The sequence below is a fragment of the Lutjanus erythropterus genome, chromosome 20, assembly GCF_056507025.1.
Source record: "Lutjanus erythropterus isolate fLutEry1 chromosome 20, fLutEry1.hap2, whole genome shotgun sequence".
NCBI classification, from domain to species: domain Eukaryota; kingdom Metazoa; phylum Chordata; class Actinopteri; order Lutjaniformes; family Lutjanidae; genus Lutjanus; species Lutjanus erythropterus.
Window position 1 is genome coordinate 7,147,910 of NC_139336.1, and position 21,423 is coordinate 7,169,332.

Below are 21,423 nucleotides of genomic sequence, written 5' to 3' on the forward strand. Positions count from 1 at the left end.
GTTCATTATATTAATTATAGGCCCTGTGGGTTTACTGTGGACAGTTAGCCTGCTCCAAAGGAGCTTAACAACTCAACAACTGTGCAGAGATGTAAGCCATTAGGTTTGTTTTTTTAAAGTATGTTTTTCCATGTATTTTTATCCTTGTTGCAGTTGCCTACTTGGCACAAATAATACACTGAGTTGAATAAGGATGATAGTGTTGCATACGTCATTAGACAACTGTTTGCTAATGTGTGATGCACTGGGAGCTCTGCATCTTAAAGGTGGTTTTGTTTTTTTTTTATTCTGCCCCCTAGTGGTCAAAAGCAGCTTTATGTCAAAACAGTTTAAGTTTAATTTTGCCTGGCTTTTGCTAATGGGTTTCTTATACTTTGGGTGTTTGAACAACAATCGGAGGAGTTATTTTTATAAACATTGTGAGTTTTTTAATTAGCTAAATTTAACTGTAAAGAAAAACAAAAAATATATATAAGCTAAACCACTGATTTTATAAATATTATACATTTTTGTTGAGTGTGTTTATGTAAAACACTTTAAATTACCTTTGTGTCTGAAATGTGCTATATTAATAAACTTGCCTTGCATTGACAGTAAATATACAATAATTGCACAGGAAAAGGAATAAAGAAAACTGTAAAATACATAAATAAATGAAGTCAAAAGGCTTTACAAACTTTTTTGAAGATATTCAAAAATGTTGTAAAGGGATTGGTGTTGCACAGAACTCAGCATTTCTAAAATCCTTTGGCGCTGCATATAATGTTGCCATACTATGGAAATTAGATGTTAAATGCTATGGTTATTTATTTTATTCCTTTGAGACCTCATTAGTGATGAGCTGGTGAATATCTACTGACAAGTGTTATCTCATTTATATCAGACATATCAGTGAGGGCAGGCTAAACAACAGAAATACCTCTCTGTTTAACACAATACAGTTTAACAGCACCACAAACAACTATAGTGGAATCAACACCTTTCTAAAAGTTTCAACAAAAGCTGAACTTTATAACTGTTATGAACATAGAAAACTAATGCAGTCAAGAATCCTTTGAGACTGAGACAACAGGCACCCCCAAATCTCAACCAAGCATCTGGCACCATCTGCACATCAAACAAGCTGAATAACTGATGAAAAATGTCCTGTTGGGCTGCAGTTTGAAACAGAAAGGAAACAAATCACATTCAGGAGCTGGTGGAGACCAAAACAGAGCTAAAAAGAGAGTGAACGGGAAATTTACTTTTGTCACATGGACAGAAGCAACAAATTGTTTTTAATGTTGTATTTAGTCTTGGTAATAATTCAGTAAACAAGTGTGTTTACATGCCCCAAAGCACCAATAAGAATTTATATATGTATATATACATATATATATATATATATATATGTATATGTATGTATATATATTTTATTTATTTATTTATTTATTTTTTACATCTGCAAACTGGTTCCACCTGTGGTGAAGCATCTAATCTACCTGAAGTAGAACAGAAGAAGAAGAAGAAGAAGAAGAAGAAGAAGAAGAAGAAGAAGAAGAAGAGACCATGGTCATCTAGAAGAAGTGTTTCTACCCATTAATCTTCAAGATGGACCCCATCATATCCTGGGAAAAATGCAAAACCATTTTCATATTCTTATCTTAAATTTCTATTACTTTTTTTCATATGATGGGTTCGCACAAACGTCAGATTAAAAAAATGCTGGTAACTTCAGATATCTGTGTAAATGATCCACCTGTGCATATTTGAGTGCACGTGCATGAGACTTACAAGTTGGCATAATTAACCCCCAAATAATACAAATAATAAATAATAATACTCCATATGTCAGGAAGTGTTCATTCATGAAAATGGCAACAAAGAGAAAACAAAGAAGAAATTAGAGAGTTTGGATTTAGACGTTCTGCTTTCAGAGATCCATGAAGGAACATCTGTCATTCTAACAGGGTCAGCAGTGGAATAAAAAGACTGGCTAAAGAAAAGAAACTGGAAAAGCAAATACTGTAATGCTGTGTTACCGGAGGGTATCACTGAAATAGAGCACATGTCTCGATATGATATGACCGAAGAGGAAAAACAGGTCTGTACCTCGTAAACTGCGTTCGTATCTGAAAGAAAATTCACAAAACAAGAAAATTAGTGAATGCGACAAGTTATCCTGAATCACTCATACGCACCGCTTAAGAACAAATCTGTTCGTGTGAGTGAATTCTTGCAGCCAGCCCATTATTAGCGTCTTTAAAAGATTTAATTTAAAAAGTTTGGTGACACACAGTATCACCAACCCCCAGACATGTGCAAAAAGAATATATTTAATCCAACCAGAGAGTAACGGTTGGAATAAGCGTTTACACTGTTATTACTGAATGGATTATTATTACACCATCTTTCTCATTCCATTTAAAAATTCCTTCCAATTTGGCCTGATCCCAACTGAGATGTTTTCGTGAGGAACTTTATTTTGATCAGGCTATTATTTTGATTTTTGGTGGCATATTAGAGTCCATATAAATTCAGGTAAAAGTCTATCAGCTTGTTATGGAGAACTTTTGATTCATAGGGCCAAAAAGTAAAGGAATGCAGCTTTAAATACAGCACCTTCTTACTGTAGCAGACATTCACATCAGGCACTCAGCACAAGTTTTTCCACAGCTGCAAATGCACTGAATAAACACACAGATATTGTACAAATTTATGGACTAATATTCACATTTTCTGGTTCATAAATATAACCTTCACTGCCCTTTTGCACCATGAGATCCTGTTGTTCTTCTACCTTGTGTGTCATTATTATATTCCGTTAAGCCCTATTAGGTTTCAGCTCTCTGCCAATACAAACTCTTAAGCAGTTATTGGTGGCTGAAGCTGATTCTGATCATCATAATATCATGTTCCCTGAGGGAAAACAAGGAGAACTCGATCTTTCATTTCTGCTCTCTTTGTTTTATTATCACGGGCTCTATTCATTTTTAGAGGCGCTGACTGTTAAAACACACACTGTGTACTGAAAGTGATACTTTGGTGAGGGAATATAACTTTTGTCCTACAGACGCAGAGTGAACCAAACTTCTGACTGCCTTTTCTTGTCTCTGCATTTAGTTTAAAGCTTAAAAATTAGCAATCAGCTAAATGTGTGTGGGCTTGGATATCTCATCTGCTCAAAAATAGTGAGAAGCACAAACATGTATGGTTGTATGGATGTTCTAAATACATAGAGAATTGCTAATTTCGATTTAATTAAGAAGTATGAATATGCATTAGGTTCTCACAGGAAACTGGACAAATATGGCAGCTTGTTAAGTGCTCTACAGTTCAAACTATGAACTGAAGGTACCCCTTCTACACATGCAGGGCTCTGTACAAATATGCAACTTCTGGGTAGGTTTTCATAACAAAAGTACAAAAACAAGCTGGTTAGGTTTGGGAAAAGATCTGCATTTGGGTTAAAATAATAGTTACTTAAGTTAAGGTACATAACAAAACATAACTAGCATAATGTAACATGCATACATGACATTGATGATGCGTGTTACTAAGGTAAAAAGAAGTCAACCTTACTCTGAAAGTCCTGGGTTTGTTTGACCCATCCTTCCACCAGGAGACTAAACTGACTCGCTGTATGCGCATACCCAGTATGCCTCGCAGGAAGACCCACCCCTACCTGCCTCTGACCCCTCCAGGCGTTCACTAGGCGCTAACGTTTTTTTAACTTAGCTACGGCAGATGATATTTTTGTTCTCGGAGATGTGTTGAAGCCTGTTTCCCCTTACCTTAACCTCACCTCAACCTTATCCTAACCCTACTCAGAAAACTGGCGCGACAGCAAGCTGATGTCTGCGGGGGTCCCTGGCGCAGGCAGGCAGGTCCTGGGGAGCGGCGCTCGGTGAGCTTGCTGGGGGGTGGGTTGTGTTTGCATGCCAGTTAGGGCTGCTGGCCTTGAATACAGGTTGCTGGGTTGTAGGGAGCGAAGTTACTTCCAGTACGTGGCAACAACCCCCCTCTGGGTAGGGTTGGGGATAAGGTTGGGGTGAGGTTAAGGTAAGGGGAACACATATCGACGGGGAAACAGATTTCTCACAACACTGGGAGCAAAAAAACATGCGCTGCCATGGCTGAGTTGCTTCCTCCTAGTCATAACTAGATTGTAGCACAGGCTAATATCATAGCAATGCTAACGTTAGCCCTGTCTTCCCAGAAGGCGTGTCGGGTACGCAAAAAATTGGGTTTCAATCCAGTACCAAGCAATGCAGGGCTAGAATCACTGATACTGATACTATTTATTATTAAATGTCCTGTAGAGGAGAGCAGTGTGTCACGATTTATGAAGTGAATGCATCGTCAACACGCTAAAATCTGAATACATTTTCATCACGACTAAATGATTTGCCGAAGGTTAATAATCAGTAACACAAAAAGGTTATTGTACTGAGCCCATTTTCATATTTCAGGTTTGAGGTATTATTAATTTAGATAACAATTTTCAATGGGCTGCATATATTATTTGAATGTCTGAGTATAGTCTGCTATATTTTATCAGTCTGCTGAAGTAACACCTAATGATGACCAATTACAGTTTGAAAATTTAATATTAACCAATGCTGAAGATCTGATTTGACTGAAATATTAATTTCATTATATACCTGGATAATCTTTGCCTCAGCCTCTCCTCCCTTCTTTTCTGTTGTAGCTCTTTCTCGTGTTGACTTGTTACATCTCTGTTACGTCTCTGTGTTATTGCTCTAGTAGTCCTACACACATCGCAGTTCATCTCTCCAAATTATGCTCCTCTTTTGTTCAGCCGTCACTGCAATCAGGCCACTTGTTGGATTGTACCAGTTAGGGCAAGTGCTGCGACACACTGACTCATGTTTGTGCCTTAATATAACCAAACCTTAACCATAGTGTTGTCACATTATAACACTGAATACATGATGTCGTCTGGCTGATAGGGACATCAGGTCAGAAAAAGCTTCTATGTGTTGTTCTAAAGTCCATGTACAACCTTCAAACTACATATTTTGTCATTAAATTTTGAAGACTTGTATAAAATTTAATCGAAGGATGAGTCTAAAGTTAGCACATTTGCAATTATTTTATCCCTGTTTTCACAATTACAAGTAAACAGTAAAATTACAACATTTCACAAAGTTGTTAGCAGGGATGTGCACTTCCACGTTTGATTGTTTCAGCTCAAGTCAAGTCAAATGTTGTGTTACAAGGTTTAAAAACACAAGACTGGTCTCTGCCTTATCGTACAAATGATCAAGCTGTTTTAGCTTTAAATAATTTGTAACCTGGCTGCCTTAAAACATTGAGTAACTGAGAAACTTCCGGTGTTTGCATATATCTGAGGTCCTTAAACATAAAATTAATAGTTGGGGTGACAAAGATGATGCTGACAAAATATTCACACCAACTTTAGTGACATTTTAAGTTGTACCAACCTAAATCCTAGTTGAGACAACGTAGAGTGACTACTAAAACCACAACATTGTGATCATATCCTGAGAAAACATGAAAATAAAAGTTGGCTAAACTAAGCATCTTGCTGAATTAACTTATCTTTTTAAGGGAGCCAGGTTACTTCTTCAGGAATAGTTCATCTTAGTTGCAAATGCATGATTTGCTCACACAACTTAAGTTTCTATTTTCTAAAATCAACATGGATGAACATTCTGAATCCCATTTTATTTAATTTCAAAGGTGACAGTGGCCTTTTTGTTATGAATGAAAACTGCCATGGGTCATAGCTGAATGTCAGTACAGTACAAATGCCAGATATTTAAACATGGGGCCACAATGTGCTTAAAGTTCTGCTGCGAGGGGCGTCTCTCACATTAAAACAATGACAAAAGACCCTGACCCTCAGCCCAATGGGAGCCTGTCCGAAGAAACGCAACAATGGTATCCAAATGTGCTCTATACAAAATTTTACAAATAAAAGTGATGCATAAGGCATATATTATGCCATGCAGATTACAAAATATTGATCACTCCTTTTCACATTTATGTTGGCATGGCTGTGGTGAGGTGGGATCACTTATACATCTGTTGTGGCACTGCCCCCCACTGAGATGTTTCTGGGACAAGGTGATATTAACTTTCTGGTTGTAAAAAATACCTCGGCATCCATCAGTCTGCCTCTTAGGCACAAGGATAGAAAGTATACAGTTGAAGCTCACGCACCACGTTATCGCTTTAGCTTTTATGTCAGTCAAACGTATCATTATGACGAACTGGAAATCACACAAATCAGATTGTTTTAACATAGAAAATCATTTAAAAGACTTTATGGATTTCACTTTTTGAACACGACCATGAAGATGATGGACCTTGGATTTTTATAAGATCTTATCTAGGGAAAATGGTTCAAGAGTGAATTTTATGCTTTACGCTATATGTAGTATGTCAGTGTGCTCCTTCTTTTTTTTTCTCTAAATGTAGATATGAACTCCGACAGATGGAAAATCTGACGGATGTCTTATGGAGCTGACAAAATGTTACATTTTTTCACCACAGTCATAGTGAGATAGTGAGCAGTCATTTTATTTTCTAAAGTTGCTCAGAGTTCAGAAGCAAATTTAACGTTTTTTATTAGCTATTAACATTCATCTAATATTCTTGCACTCTTTGATAGGTAGTATTCCTCTAGTGTCAGCAGTTAACAAGCTATTCAGCTAACAACCCTTAGGTGGCTGCAAAAGCTGCACAAAAAACACTTCAGACTGACTGAACACAATTACTCAAAGCTGTTTTCTGCTACCAGAAATGTGGCAGTCAATCCCTTTCAGATTTTATTCAATGCACACTCAAAACACCACCAGTGGGGTCCAGCTCATATGGCTGGTGATTCTGCAAAGACACAGGAACCCACTGGGCTCAAGGACACTGACAAAGGCAGAGTCAACACTGTGATTTCAGAGCGATGGGACGCTCTCTCAAACTACCAGGACACCCTCCTACACAGTTTTGTTAGACAAGTCTCAGTTCTGCTCTGCTGCCTGGGTCCTTGACCCCGTGGTCGCGTCCTTGTTGAGCCATGTTTGCTGTGGTATGATATGTCTTTGTTTTGAAGTGAATAACACTGCATTGACATGTGAAACAACCTTCAGATGATTATTCTCTTTGGCTCTCCATGTGATCCAGTCTTTAGTACCTTTTTTTTCCACCGCTCCCCTGAATTGCAACTCGACTGGCCTCGCCGTCCCAGAAGCCCATGCAAGGAAGGCAATCTAACCCCTCACAGGAAACCAGTCAGCCTGTTATTGCTGGCAGCCAATGTAGCGGCCGTGTTTTAATATTTATCCACCAAACCCCCTCGTACCACATAAATCAGGGGTGCAGAGGGGCAATACTAGACCTTACCCACTGCTACAAAAACCACAAACGTCCTTCAACAGGAAGAAAAGGTAAATAGTTGAGCAGATTGGCAGAGAGGAAGGGATCAGCAGTGCCAACATAGAAACTGAGCCGCTACATGGATAAATGAGGAGAGGGAAGGTTAGAGAACGTTCCTGTGCGAAGGGAATGAAAAGAAAGATGTTCTGTTCTTGATTTAGACTAATCAGAATCACATTTACTTTAGTCCCAGGGATAATAAATGACAACAGCTTTCCTTCATGACACTGTTGTAGACACACAGACAGCTGAGTGTAAACTGTACGTCACCCTTCAACATACAGAACAGAAATAAAGACGCTAACTAGAATCATAAAGGGTTCCATGGCTTGTTCCCGTAGGAGAACCCTTTTTGGGTCCTGGTTCCACTTGTAAACCTTTCAGAGGTCTATCTAGAACCCAACATAAACAGTTACACCTAGAACCATCTGTGAAAGGTTCCACCCAGACTCCCTATGAGATGTTCTCCAGAGAACCCCTCTATGGTGTAATGGTTCCAACCATTCTGCAGGGGTTTTAACTAGAACCCACCCAGGGGGTTCCACAGAGACTATTTTTATATTCCAAGGGTTTTCATCTAGGACACAGGGAGGGGGTTCTACACAGAACCATTACATACTCCCAGGGTTTACCTAGAACCCACCAAGGGGGTTCTACTGAAAACCTTTTTATATTCTATGGATTTTATCTAAACCACCTAGAATCTTTTATATTCTAGTAGTTTTATCTAGAACACTGAGGGGTTCCACACAGAACCTTTTGATTTATCTAGAACCCATCCAGGGAGTTCTACAGACAACTAATTTATATTCCAGGGGTTTTATCAAGAACACACAGTGGGTGTTCTACACAGAACCTTTTAATACTTTTATCTAGCACCCATGCAGGGGTTTCTACTGAGAACCTTTTATGTTCCAAAGGTTTTATCTAGAACACACTGAGGGTGTTCTCCACAAATCTTTTTTTATACTACAAGGCTTTTTGTCTAGAGCCCACCAAGGGTGTTCAATCAAGAACCTTTTTATATTTCAAGGGTTTTATATAGAACCTATCGAGTTCTTCAAGGATTTCAACAAGTTCCTTTTTTCGCTTTCTTCTACAAAGGGTTCTTGGATGAAACGTGTTCTTCATGGATCCCTTAGTCTTACAAAGAACCCTTGACAAACCCCCTTTTCCAAAAAAAGGGGTCTTCAGAAACAAATGGTTCTGGTTAGATTCTCAGCCTTTCAGGAAGAACCTTTTTGGAACCCTTATTTCTAAGTGTGTAACATCTGTCAATATGTGCATATTTCCTGATCCGTCAGGCCAACATATCAGGAAATAATTCTATCTATTCATTTATTTGGGGGATTTTATAGAATGTCAGTTGACAGAGTGCATAACCAATGTGTTTCTGTGTAAATCCCTCCTGTGAGCCTGACATCGTGTACATAATCACATTTCAACAGACGGGCCGGACTGAAAAGGCAGCCAGGAGCGACGTTCCCAGAGGAGGCTTCATGGGATTCAGTTTTTAGTTCACGGAAACGTGGATGTTATTGGAATCAAACCTGTGAATTTTGGGATATCAGCGCTACATAGACTAGCAGAATAAAGCTTTACTAATGAATCATAATCATTGTCCATGATGCATCCAAGCCCGATTCTACTGCGCCCTCAGACTCCCAGGCTGAAACCAACAGCTGGATTCTGTCTGTCACTTCCAAAGCAAAGGCCAAAAATCCAGAGCAGGGGCGTAGTTAATCCTACTGGCCTAACAAATCACCTCTTATCTCCCCTCCGAGGAATCAACTTGTCAGATCTCGCAGATAGTGCTCATGCAATGAAATGGTACAGTGCACACCGTTTAAACACATAAAGCCATTAGCGTGTCATGTTGGAACTTTGCAGAGTCCCTGGGTCTTATAAACCCGGTTTCGGTCAGGCGTAGGGATCAGCAGTGTTGGACGCATAAAGCAGCGGCCCGACATGGGTCCTGTCACCAGCTAATATGTCAGTCATGGTTTTTTTAATCCCGCATTTAACACGAGGGAAAACACTCAGGCCATTCGGTTCTGTCAGACCCCTGAGAAAGTCCCTTTTTAGGGCAGCCAGACCTACACACTCTTAGAAATAAAGGGGGTGACTAGAAGATAAAGGGTTCTTTGGATTGTCCCAATTGGAGAACCAGTTTTGGTTCCTGGTAGGAGCTTTTATAAAGGTTTCACTTAGAATCCTTTTAGAGAGAACCCAACATAAAGGGTTAAACCTAGAACTATCTGCAAAAGGTTTCACCTAGAACCCACAATGGAGCTATAGTGTAATAGTACCACCCAGAAACATCTCTTGGAGTTCTATCCAGCAGCTGTCCACCTTCTAATGGTGCTAATAAGAAGACACTGAGGGGGTTTCACCAAGAACCCATGAAGGGGGTTCTACAGAGAACCCTTTTATATTATGGTACAAAAAAAACCCTTAACAAAAGAGTTCAACAACCCTCTCTGGGGTTCTGTCCAGAATCTTTCCAACTCCTAACAAGAACCAACCCAGGTTGTTATACCAAGAACCCTTTTATATTCCAGTGGTTTTACATAGTAGTACTAACCCAGGAGGATATAGTGAAAATCCTGCTATATCCAAGTGTTTTATCTAGAACACACCCAGGGCGTTCTACCGAGAACATATTTATATTCCAAGTGTCCCATCTATGGAGGAATCCTTTTATCTTCTAGATATTCCAAAGGTTTTATCTAGAATCGACCTAGGGGGTTCTAATGAGAACCCTTTTATATTCCGAGTATTTTATCTATAACCAAACCGGGTGCTCTACTGAGAACACTAACATTTCAGTTATTCCAAAGGTTTTATCTAGAATTGAACCATGTGGGTATACTCAGAACCCTTATATATTCCAAGTGTGTTATGTAGAATCCACCAAGAGGTTCTACCTAAAACTCTTTTATTTTAACAAAAATCTTTCTTTCAAAAAGGGTTCTTTGGATAAAAAGGGTTCTTAATGGAACCCCCAGTCTTACAAAGATCCCTTAACAAAACCTTCCCTCTAAAAAGGTTCTTCTGAAGCAAATCGGTCTGAGTAGAACCACAGCTCTTCACAAAGAACCCTTTTGGAACCCTTATTTCTAAGAGTTCAGTTCAGTGTGAGGCCAGCATATCGGAGAATCCCCAGAAGGATACAAATATTGTGTTACACAGTATAATTGATAAAGGCAGACTTTATATGTTTTCGGTTTGCTCGCACATACGTTATAGTTTTGTTTTGTAGCAGGGGCAAAGAAGTGCGGAAACACGGTGCACGGTTCCCTCATAAACCTTCAGCTGGGTTAACACCAGGGCACTGGTGGCCGTCTCAGCCAATGAGAAAGCACAAAGCTGTTTCTAGGTGTCCTGAAGGCCCGGTGTCAACAGGAGTATCTGGTGTCAGGTACGCCGCACATGCTCAGCCCTCTTCCCTTTTATAGAAAGGCCAGATGTTTATTAGGAGATTTATAAGCAGCTGAACTGCGGTCTGGGGCTGACGCTGTGTAGCAGACCGTAGCATTTAGCCTGGCACTCTGTTATTGCAGGTTGCTAATTCTTTCAGGAGCGTGCAGTTTGAAGAGGAGGTATATGGAGCAGAGAAAAGTAACAGCACCCATGGGGCTGGTAATGTCAAAATCAGCCTTGATCAAACCTGCGCTAAAACACTGAGAGGCTTTTCTGTTATTGTTTATTCTGAAGTAGGTACATGAGGTATTGAATATGTTGCTAGTTTGCCTGCCTGTTCATCTGTGTGAGAACAAGCACCCTCTTGAGAACTTTTATCTGTGTAATTTTGTTAGTGAAGGCAGGGAGGAGAGCGAGAGATAGAGAAGAAAGGAGGGAGAAAAATAGGGATGAAGTGATAGATACAAGGAGAGGAAGCTGATTTAAATCTTGTTAAAAGAAAATATTCTAGTCTATATCTATCATACAGTATGTACTATATGAAATGAGAAAAAGAGAGGACCACAGGGGACTGTATACGTCTGAGGGGGGAATCCATGCATTAGAGCAGCACAAGGAACAAACACTATATACACTGCAATACTCTAGACCAGTGTACATAAATATAATTATGTGCATGAGCAGAAATTTTGCATTTGATAGTAATTAAAGCACAGGTGTTACTGATAACTGATAATCAGGGCTCGAGCACTGAATGTTGCGAAGACCCTATTAGATTTGCTCGAATTCTTCTTCTTTTTCCTCCTCTTCAGCCACATTTTTGAAGAGCTATATATTATATATATATATATACATATATATAACTTGTTCTCAAATGGCTTGGCTACGCACTCTGCGAAGACCCTATTATATATATATATATATATATATATATATATATATATATATATATATATATATTTATTAAGTCATAAGTATGAGATAAAAAGTCTAAATTGTGAGATAAAAATTTGATTTACTTTATCTCATAATTTCGACTTTTTTATATCATAATTATGACTTACCTTGGAGATATTTTCTTTCTTTCAGTGGTGGGAATTGGCCTCCATAAGAAAGAGATGTTGCTGTTAAACCTATTATTTATTTATTTATTTATTTTATTTTATTTTTTATTTTTTTCCCAAAAATTGAGTGCTATTTAATTTAATTCTATCTGAGAGCAGACAGACATTCTCAAAACTCTGAAACTCACCAAACCTGTCTGTATGGATAAAGTGATGAGAGGTGAACAAAGGATTTGGGAATGAATGTCCCTTTAAATATTTTAACACAACAGTAGTTTTACCATTTTTTGGTACATTTCTGTATATGGTTGGAGATGCAATGATGCACCATGCATGCTAACAGCCATGCTAACAGCCATGCTAACAGCCATTCACACTGACCTGCCCAGGTTCATTTCATCTGCAGTGAAACACAGCCAAACAATTCACATGACACAGTTTGTTTGATGTGAATCTTGCTCATTTGCTTGTATTCTCACTCTGTTTCAATAAAGAGCACACATTCTCACGCTGTGGGGTTAAACAAGCTCTTTTCTGTTATATTAACCATGTTTGTCATTGTCTTTGACTTACTGTGGTTGTTCGGGGCGGTTCACTTCCTGGTTGAGCAAAAGTTTTGTCTGAGGGGTGGAGACTTAAATCTGAAAGTTAGCTCATCAGACCAAACCATGTGCTGCCAAGTCAGAGGGGGGTTCAGGCTTTAGTTAGTTTTTGCCTTGTATTATTTGTAGTTGGCATCCATCTTGTTTTCCCCTTGTGTGTTATTTGGTTTGACTTGGTCACTATATATGTTCACTGATGCCTCCACAACAGTTTCTTCCTTCCTAGACAGCTGCTCCATGAAAGAGGCTTTTATGGACTCACAGGTATGTTCAAGAATTAATTAGTTATTTGATTGTATGAAATGTTTATGAGTGTTATTGTTAGAGGTGATAAATGAAGGATAATCTCTTTTACCTTTGTTGCTCTCTCAAATGTTATTGGTTCTCTGACCTGAACTCACATGTGTATTTAAAGCTTTTGTCCAGTCTGCACAAGACAGACTTCATCATACTTTAATGTCTAGTGTCATTTAGTTTATTTGAAGTGTAGTTTTAAGTGTCTCATGTTTATCTCAGGCAACATAAAATTACATGTTCCACCATTTCCTGTAGTCCACAATGTCCACATCATATCCAGCAGGTTTCTCCATTAATATCCTTTTGAAACTGGTGCGACCAAACCTCATTCTTGATTAAAAAAAAAAAAATAAAAAAAGTCCTCTTTTCTACTTCTACTGATTTCTCTTGTTTCTCCTACTTTCCTTTGAGTGCTGTAATAACTTAGGTCAGCTGAGGTAAATGTGTGAGGCACATTCAGCAAATTAAACTGTTTTTAAAGACGCTGCTGTGAACGTATAATTGTAACTGGTTAACTCTAAACATTGTAAATTTATCTTTAGCAAATTAACTCAAATTTGTAACTTCACTTCTGTGCCTTTAATCATGTATAATTAAATTGAAGGGAAGTGGAAAAAAACACAAAGTCCTCACATACCAACTGGAATATAACTGTAATCAAAATTATTTGCATAAGTGTCTCTAACACTGCCTGTTTCATTGACATAAAAAACTAAAACAACTGTAAGTTGCTGTGAAAGAGGTCTGAAAAATTCTCGAGTGAAGGACTGAGCCTCGCCACCATGTTGGTCGTAGCCAATCAGGTAGCCAATCAAATAGCTTGGGGGGGGTGTATTCATGAAACAGGAAGTTGTTGTAACTTTGCGCTACATGGTAAAATCCAGCCTAAACATAACATGTTTTATAATATCGTTGCAAAATGGCTCCATCACGCCCGCTACAATATTTCAATGAAGCAGCCTCTGCTGTCCCTTTCATCTACATGTACAAAAATCAGTAGACACATGAACCATGTCCAGACATACAAAAAAAGCCACAACCTAAACTCAACAGGAAGTTTTGAATTTCGTTGTCAATTTTGGCGCTTTCAACGTGTTATATCACTTCAGTCGCATGAGTGACGTCACTTCTGTCTCTTCTGATTTTTTTTGCGCAAGTCACTTTCATCACATGACATACGTAACACAGTTCTTTTAACCTAAACCGTTAAAAGTATAATAACGGCCTCTGTCCAAAGGTGAATTACAAGTCTTCAAAAGTAATCAAAATGTAACTCAAGTCTTTTAAGTCTCCAGACAAATAGCGGCAGTAACCTCAGTAACCAATAACTGCTGCTAACTGTAGCTGCTGTCAGTGCAGACTGGGGGTTCGGACCACCAAGGGAGGGTTAGATTTTACGCTATTAGCACAGGATGTTTGAACCACCAGGAGGAGGAGGCTGTCAGGCACAGAGCTGGGAGGGATCCAGCTGGGAATGCTAGCAGGGAGCGGAACAGAAATGGGCACCAGATTACAGATGCTCTATTTCAAGTTCAGACGAAACTTTTATAGATGAGCCACAACAAAATGTGGCCTGCCACAGATTATCAGGATCAGAATCAGAAATACTTTATTGATCCCGGGAGGGAAATTGTTAAAAGTAGGAGGCCTTGATTTTAGCCTAGTCGACTGACAGAAATGTCATGTCGTAAAATTGGAAACAAGATTCCAAACTAAAGCAGTTGTTACTTGTTAATATTACTTGTGCTTCTACCAGCCAGTTAACAGGAGTGAGTGAGTCAGTAGTCAATGGCCATATAAAACAACACAGTCAATAAAATAGGCCTTTTTAAAACTTGAGAATCTCTGTAACCATGGGAGGTCCTTGCACATACAGTCATAAATATGCACAGAAAATATTAAGCTGATGGCTCCAGTAGTACGTGCAATCAGCTGCAGACAGATACACACACCACCAAACACATGATCCCCTCCTGGCAGACGCCTGGCAGAAAGACAAAAAGAAAGCAAAAACTGCTGTTTCTCCATGTCTGCTGGATGTTTACACAGGCAAGATTCCAGATTTGAATTCAAAATTTGAATCTGAGGTCTCAAACCAAAAGCCATGGTTTTCATGTTTGAAACGTCCTACAACCACATCTGCCTGATACATCCTGTTTCATATCATAAATTCACTTTTTAAAAACTTTTTTCACTTACAGAAACATTCCACATTTGAGTAGTACATGTGAAATGTCCAAAAACCATAGGTGCATTTATTAATGTGTGTCATGATAAATTATTCACCCCAAATGCTATTTTGTAAAAGTTATCTATCTATATTTCTGTACAACTATCTTGGAGAAAGAAAATAATACTCAGCCTGTACAACAAAGAAGAAAAGGAGAGGAGGAGGAAAGGGAGAGGGGGAAAAAAAGAACAACTGGAGGAAGACAGAAGAGTCATCCTCGCCCCGGGCATATCTGCCCAGATAATGACTAGGTGAGGAGAATCTGTGTCACCGGGTGGCGTGGCTGGCAGCGGCAGTAGCTGACTCTTATGGACCAGCTGGACAGTCAAAAGGACAAACAAACAGCTATTTTACTCCATTACTGCCAACGTTGAATGTACAGTATTTTCTCCTCCGTGTCTTGTCATGTCTCTGCTTACCACGAACCACAACTGAGTTTGTCATGAAATCAAATAAATCCAGTCGAATGAAGCTTAGCAGGAAGAAACACAGAGCAAGACTTAGACTGTTTGATCTCTTGTGATGGTGAGAAAGCTGACACAGAAATGTGACAGAAAAACAAGGAACATGCAGACAAACATACCGAGAGACAGACAGGCAGCCTGATTGATGATGACTTGCGCTGTATTATCCCTCAGTCATGTCACAGTTAAGGGAGAAAACAGGGCAGGATGAATGTGACTATTATTTTTATCCATGATAGGATATGATCCTAATCTAATCTCCTCATAGCCAGAGGTAAAAGAACAAGTTGAGATGTGTGACGTAAGACATCTCTCGCCCAACCTCTCAGTAAATGAAGAGGTGCACAAGGAGAGCCACATGTTCTTACAGCAGTGTCAGACACTTGCTCATGTGACAGAAAACCGTATGCATGCATCATAACAGTTTTATGATAATTAAATATGCATGTTAGCAGAGTGAGTTAATACTGATGAGCTAATTTTGGCAGACAAAACTTATGAACTCCTTCACTTGTGTCTTTTGCCAATTCAAATATTGGTCTGGTATTGTTACAGTGGACACAGGATGCATTAAAATGTGAAACATTAACATAACATTATACATGCCTGGGTTTGCAACTGTTCACTTATTTCTTTCTAAAAGGTGTGTAAATTACATCTTCCAGCATGATGGTCTAAAAGTTTTGAAGCCTTCCTCATACTACCAATATTAAAATTACAGAGGAAAGACAATGAAACCACAATTGATGTATATATATATATATATTTTTTTTTTTTTGTGGGATGAAAAGTAGTCAAAGCAAGCAAATTTATTTATATAGCACATTTCAAACACCAGGGCAACTCAATGTGCTTCACACAGATAAAAAGAGGCATATAATTAATACAGTTAAAAAGAAGAAGAAAATACATAAAATAGTTATATAAATTGGGCTCATTAAAGATAAATTATATAATATAATCAGTGAAATCAGAAAACATTTTCAGTGACTTCAAACTTTAAATGTTAATGTCCACAAATGGTGGAATCAACATTTAAAATATTTGCCATGTGAGTATTTTTAATTGCTTGCCAAGCAGGTTATGTTTTTGGTGTTGTTTGTTTGTGTGTTTGTCTGTAGGATTATGGAAAAAAACACTGGTCCGATTTTCATGAAACTTGGTGGAAGGGAGCAGCATGTGTCAAGAAAGAGCCTGTTAAGTTTTGTAGTGGCTCCACATCACAGGGCGGATACACAATTTAAAAAAAAAATTATTGCCTGCATTTGGCCTTGGTGAAATAAATGCCATGCATCTCAAATTCCAGTAGATGGTAGTGAAGTTCAATAGAGACAAAACAGCCAGTTGTCGCAATATGATGACTCCATATCACAATTCACATTCACGCATCGAGAAAGTGACAAAAAAGTGACCAAGGCTCAAGCCAGGATTTTATAAGTCTTGCACAGCTCCACACATGCACATTCTGCTATATGGGGAAAAAAACACCGTGGCTTGTTTGCATTTCTTTGTACCAATCACAGACATCTTGGGCGGAGCTAAGCCCAGGATGCAGCGACAGAAGCTGCTGCAAAATAGTGTCAGGGGGCCTGTTTTGGTGGAACATTTACACGTTGGGATCCTAGGTCTGGCATTAAAATGACTAGATCACTGCAAAAGAAAAGGTAGCAACTGTTAGCTTTTTAACATTATTAGTATCCAAACTGCTAATCTGACGTTTTCAGTGTGTCGGTTGCAGCTTGGAGGTTGCTCTTGTTTCACAGGCATTTTGAACATGTAGACACTTGAAAATGCGATCAATGGCAGACTTCAAACCACAGTGTGCATCCGGCAAGTCAGACAAGGATTTTATCAACATCCATCCAGACCTAACCTAAACCTAAATAAATCATCTAAAAAATGGACTTCAGGTTTAAGCATTTGATGGCTAAGAGATACTGAGATATACAGCTGTCACAGTGGATATCACCATGATAAAGTCTTCACAACTTAAACAGAAGCGCAGGGCCCTGAAGAACAACTGGCCCCTTTGTCACCCCCTCAATGTTATATATGACATACAGATGCACAATGTACCCTTTTGCACCAGTATGAGACACGAGGTCGGTATAAACCCAGGTAAACACAGTATAAAGAGGAAGAAACAAACCATACGTTCACCCAGTAGGGCAGGATTTGTGTCCCATATGATGAAACTACGACCATTACCTATGTGTTAAAATAGCCTTCTGCCAACGTCTCATTCAGATGCTGAAGGGTACCTTGTGCATCAGTATGAGACGCCATTTGTGACAAATACGCTGGTATTTGATGACCTGGGATGAAATTGGGTTGTGATACCTTGGGAGAGAGTGGCAGTGGCATAATTACACCTTTGAATGTCAATGAACTTAGAGGAAAAAGAAGAATGGTGTTGTTGATGAGTCAATAGATCAGCGGGCCTGAGGATACTTGGTCTGATCCAATGGACTGTCTGAATCGTCTCAGGCCCAGAGCTAGTTGAAACTGGACCCAAATTGGCTCACGTCTGCACTCCTTAAAACCAAGCCAAATCTGGCAGCCATAAATGGTCTAAAACTGGCACATATTTGGTCATGTGGTGCCAAAATATGGTCCCAATCAGACAACCCGGCTGGTGACCTAAGTGTGAGCACAGAGTAGCTGTTTCATATGAGTAGTGGGAGCTGGAGTGACATAGTTAGATGGACCTCCCGAACAAAAGGAAGGGACACAACTGAGAGCTTTCATATTACAGGGACACATTTAATTACAGTGCCTGTATTGTACCAAAATATTATACTGTGGAGGTTTAATAATCAAGTATCAAGGGCAAACTGAGTTATCTAAGACCCTGTTTAGCAAGGGATGCTTTCCTGTAATCCCTCTTTACTCAGCTCTGGATATTTCAATGTCAAGTGGCCATCTATTCTGATCCACATCTCCAGTACATAACAATCAAACGCTGCTATCACGGAAAACCTTCAAAGGTTCAAGTTTCTCCAGTCCTTGTACTTTCTCTCCCCTTTGTCACCAAATGAAACTGCTTTTAACAGCTGTATTTTTTTTGTCTGACTGATTCACACCCCGGCTCTTTGTCCTCCCTTCCATTCTCTGTTCGTATTCCCTTTTTACCTTCCCTATACTCCCTTTCCAAAGTTCAGCTGCATTCCCCCTATCCCATTATCAAAACCATTTTACCATGCAGGAGCAGCTTGCTGCTTCCTCCCAGAGACGAAGAGCCTGCCTTTCATAGAAAAGGGCTCTCTCTGCCATGAATACGTAGTATTAATAGCATCTACCTAGCATGCAGCTTTCATTGCAGTCTCACAAATGGAAATGTTTTGTTGGAAGGTGTATATCTAACATTTCTCACAAAAGGAGTCAGGGGAGTGTGTGCCACGCCACTGGCACTATTATGATTATTTTTTCAGGCTATGGCTGAATTATTGATCACATTAGTCTAAAAGAGTGGCAGCTCACTGATCAATAGCAGCCCCTTAAGGTTCCATTAGCTCTATTGTTCAACAACGACTGGTTCTTTTGCAGTGCATCTAACTGGCAGTAATGCCTCATCAAAAGCCATATTCTCTATTAACTCTTTTCATCCTACATGGGCTCTTGTCCAAGATAGAGGCTTGACATATGACATAATGGCCCGTCTGGTGACAACTGCTTCTAACGGTTGATTGCATTTCAACTTTCTGGTATATTTAGACAAACCAAGCTTGCGTCAATTAAAATGAGAGTTTGCTTCAGTTCAACTGCTTGTTTGCAGTGCTGACTGCAGCTAATAAAACCTTTAACAAAATGATCTCAAATGGTTGGCTATAATCACTTAGCCGGTGTGAGATTTCATCCAAAACCCCGTGGCTTACCTGACTCTCCTGCTGTCTTTGCTCTGTTGCTCTGCAACTGTGCTAGCTTAGTGCATCATGCACCAGTGAGTCTTTTTTACAAGGCAGGAAGAGGTATTTAGATGGAGAATTTAAGTATTTTTCTAAAACCATCAAATGCCAGAATGTGAGGGGACATGTGACATGGTTGCATTCATTCATGTTTCTGGCATCCTAATAAGTTTAAAGTTATAATTTGTAATGTTATTGTTGTTTTTCCTGTTTCCATTATTTGGATATTCTATATGCTTAGCTTATCTTTGTTGGAAAGAATATCAAAGCAATAGCCACATCTTAAGTTGGCTAATATTAGCAAAATGCGAGCAAAATACCTACTAAATCTTTAGTCACTTTCAGAGGTTTCCCAGCAACATCTCTGAAATTTGGTTTTCTTCACAGCACATACAAGCCTGGCACATACCATATTGAAATACAGAAAAGAGGAAAAGAGAAAGTTGAAAGAGGTTCCACTGATATTAAAAGATATTGCTGGGGGACTTGTAAAAGCAACACATATCTTAAGTTAGCTGGAAAAAACACAGGCTAACTAAGTATCTGCCGATTGATGTAGATTAGCTAGTCAAGTCAGATGTAGAGTTGCCCAGTTGTAATTATGACTTTTTTTGAAGGGAACAGTATTAACATGTCAGAAACTATAGGCTAATTATGGCATTTCCCATGTAACATGAACATGACCTGAGCAGCAGCAGTTCACAACTTTAAATGTGTAATATTCACTTCTGTTCACGCTTTAGTGGAAACTACAGAAATTTTCCATGTGCTTCGTCTTGGTCTGTTGGATCTGGACAGTGGTCATATCTGTTCTGGACACTGAGATTTATTTTATTACTTCTATTATTAGAATATGACCAGCAGGATGTTCTACTGTTACAGTGAGATCCTTATACAGAAGCTGCTGCTGTGATTTACAGGAGGTTTCTAATTAAGCTGCCAGGCCTGCCTCTGTGTGAGTATGATCAGTGATCTCTGGTCCGTGGCGAGCTGGCAGTGGGAGAGGTGTCTACCTTTTCTCTTCTAGTGGGTCACATGACTTGTGGGGGGCGCTTAATGGACGTGTGAGGAGTGCTTAATCGACTTTTACTTGTTCTTGTAACACTGGTGATTTTTAGTGTGCAGTGTGGTGTTCTTTTGGTCCACTGTTTTCTCCTGTGACACTGACACACTTCCTCATATTATTTCTTTCGTCAGTTTATTGTGCTTTTTAATATGACATCCATGTCACATTCTATAATGGCATTGAATGGGCTGTGGTGCTGCTTTTAGAGATTTTTACATCAATATGCAGTAATGTGCATGCTGGTGAACTCAACAGGGAGCGAGTGCCCCCATGTTTTAAAACGTCACAAAAGTGACCTCTAGAGTGCCTTCTGAAATGGCCATCTAGTGGGCAAACATGATAAAGTGACCCATAAAGTGCCCTTCTAGTGAACAAAATGTGGTAAAATGCCCTCTAATATGCCCTTCTAGTGGACAAAGTAAGGTAAAGTGCCCTCTAAGGTGCCTTTCTGGTGGACAAAATGTGAAAAAATACCCTCCAAGGCTCTCTTCTAGTGAGCAAAATATGATGAAGTGCCCTCTAGAGTGCCCTCCTAGTGGACAAAATGTAATAATGTGCCCTCTAGAGTGTCCTTCCAGTTAAAAAAAACATGATAAAGTGGCATCTAAGGTGCATTTCTAGCGGACAAATTGTGAGAGAGTGCCCTCTGGGGTTCCCTTCTAGTGGACACAATGTAAATTGCCCTCTAAGGTACCTTTCTAGTGGACAAAACATGCTAAGTGCATCTGAAGTGCCCTCCTAGTGGACGAAGCGTGGTAAAATGCCCTCTTACCTGCCTTTCCAGTGGGCAAATTGTACAATAAAAGCTTTTTTTTAATCTAATCCAGGAATTCAAAGTGTTTCACCTTATATGCATCATGACTTTTGCCACGCTGGTGCCCTGCCGCAATCAGGTGGTGTCCTTTTTATTTTTATTGCCCCTGCCCCTCAGACACCCTGAGTCTGCCACTGAGTGTGTGTGTCAGTGCATG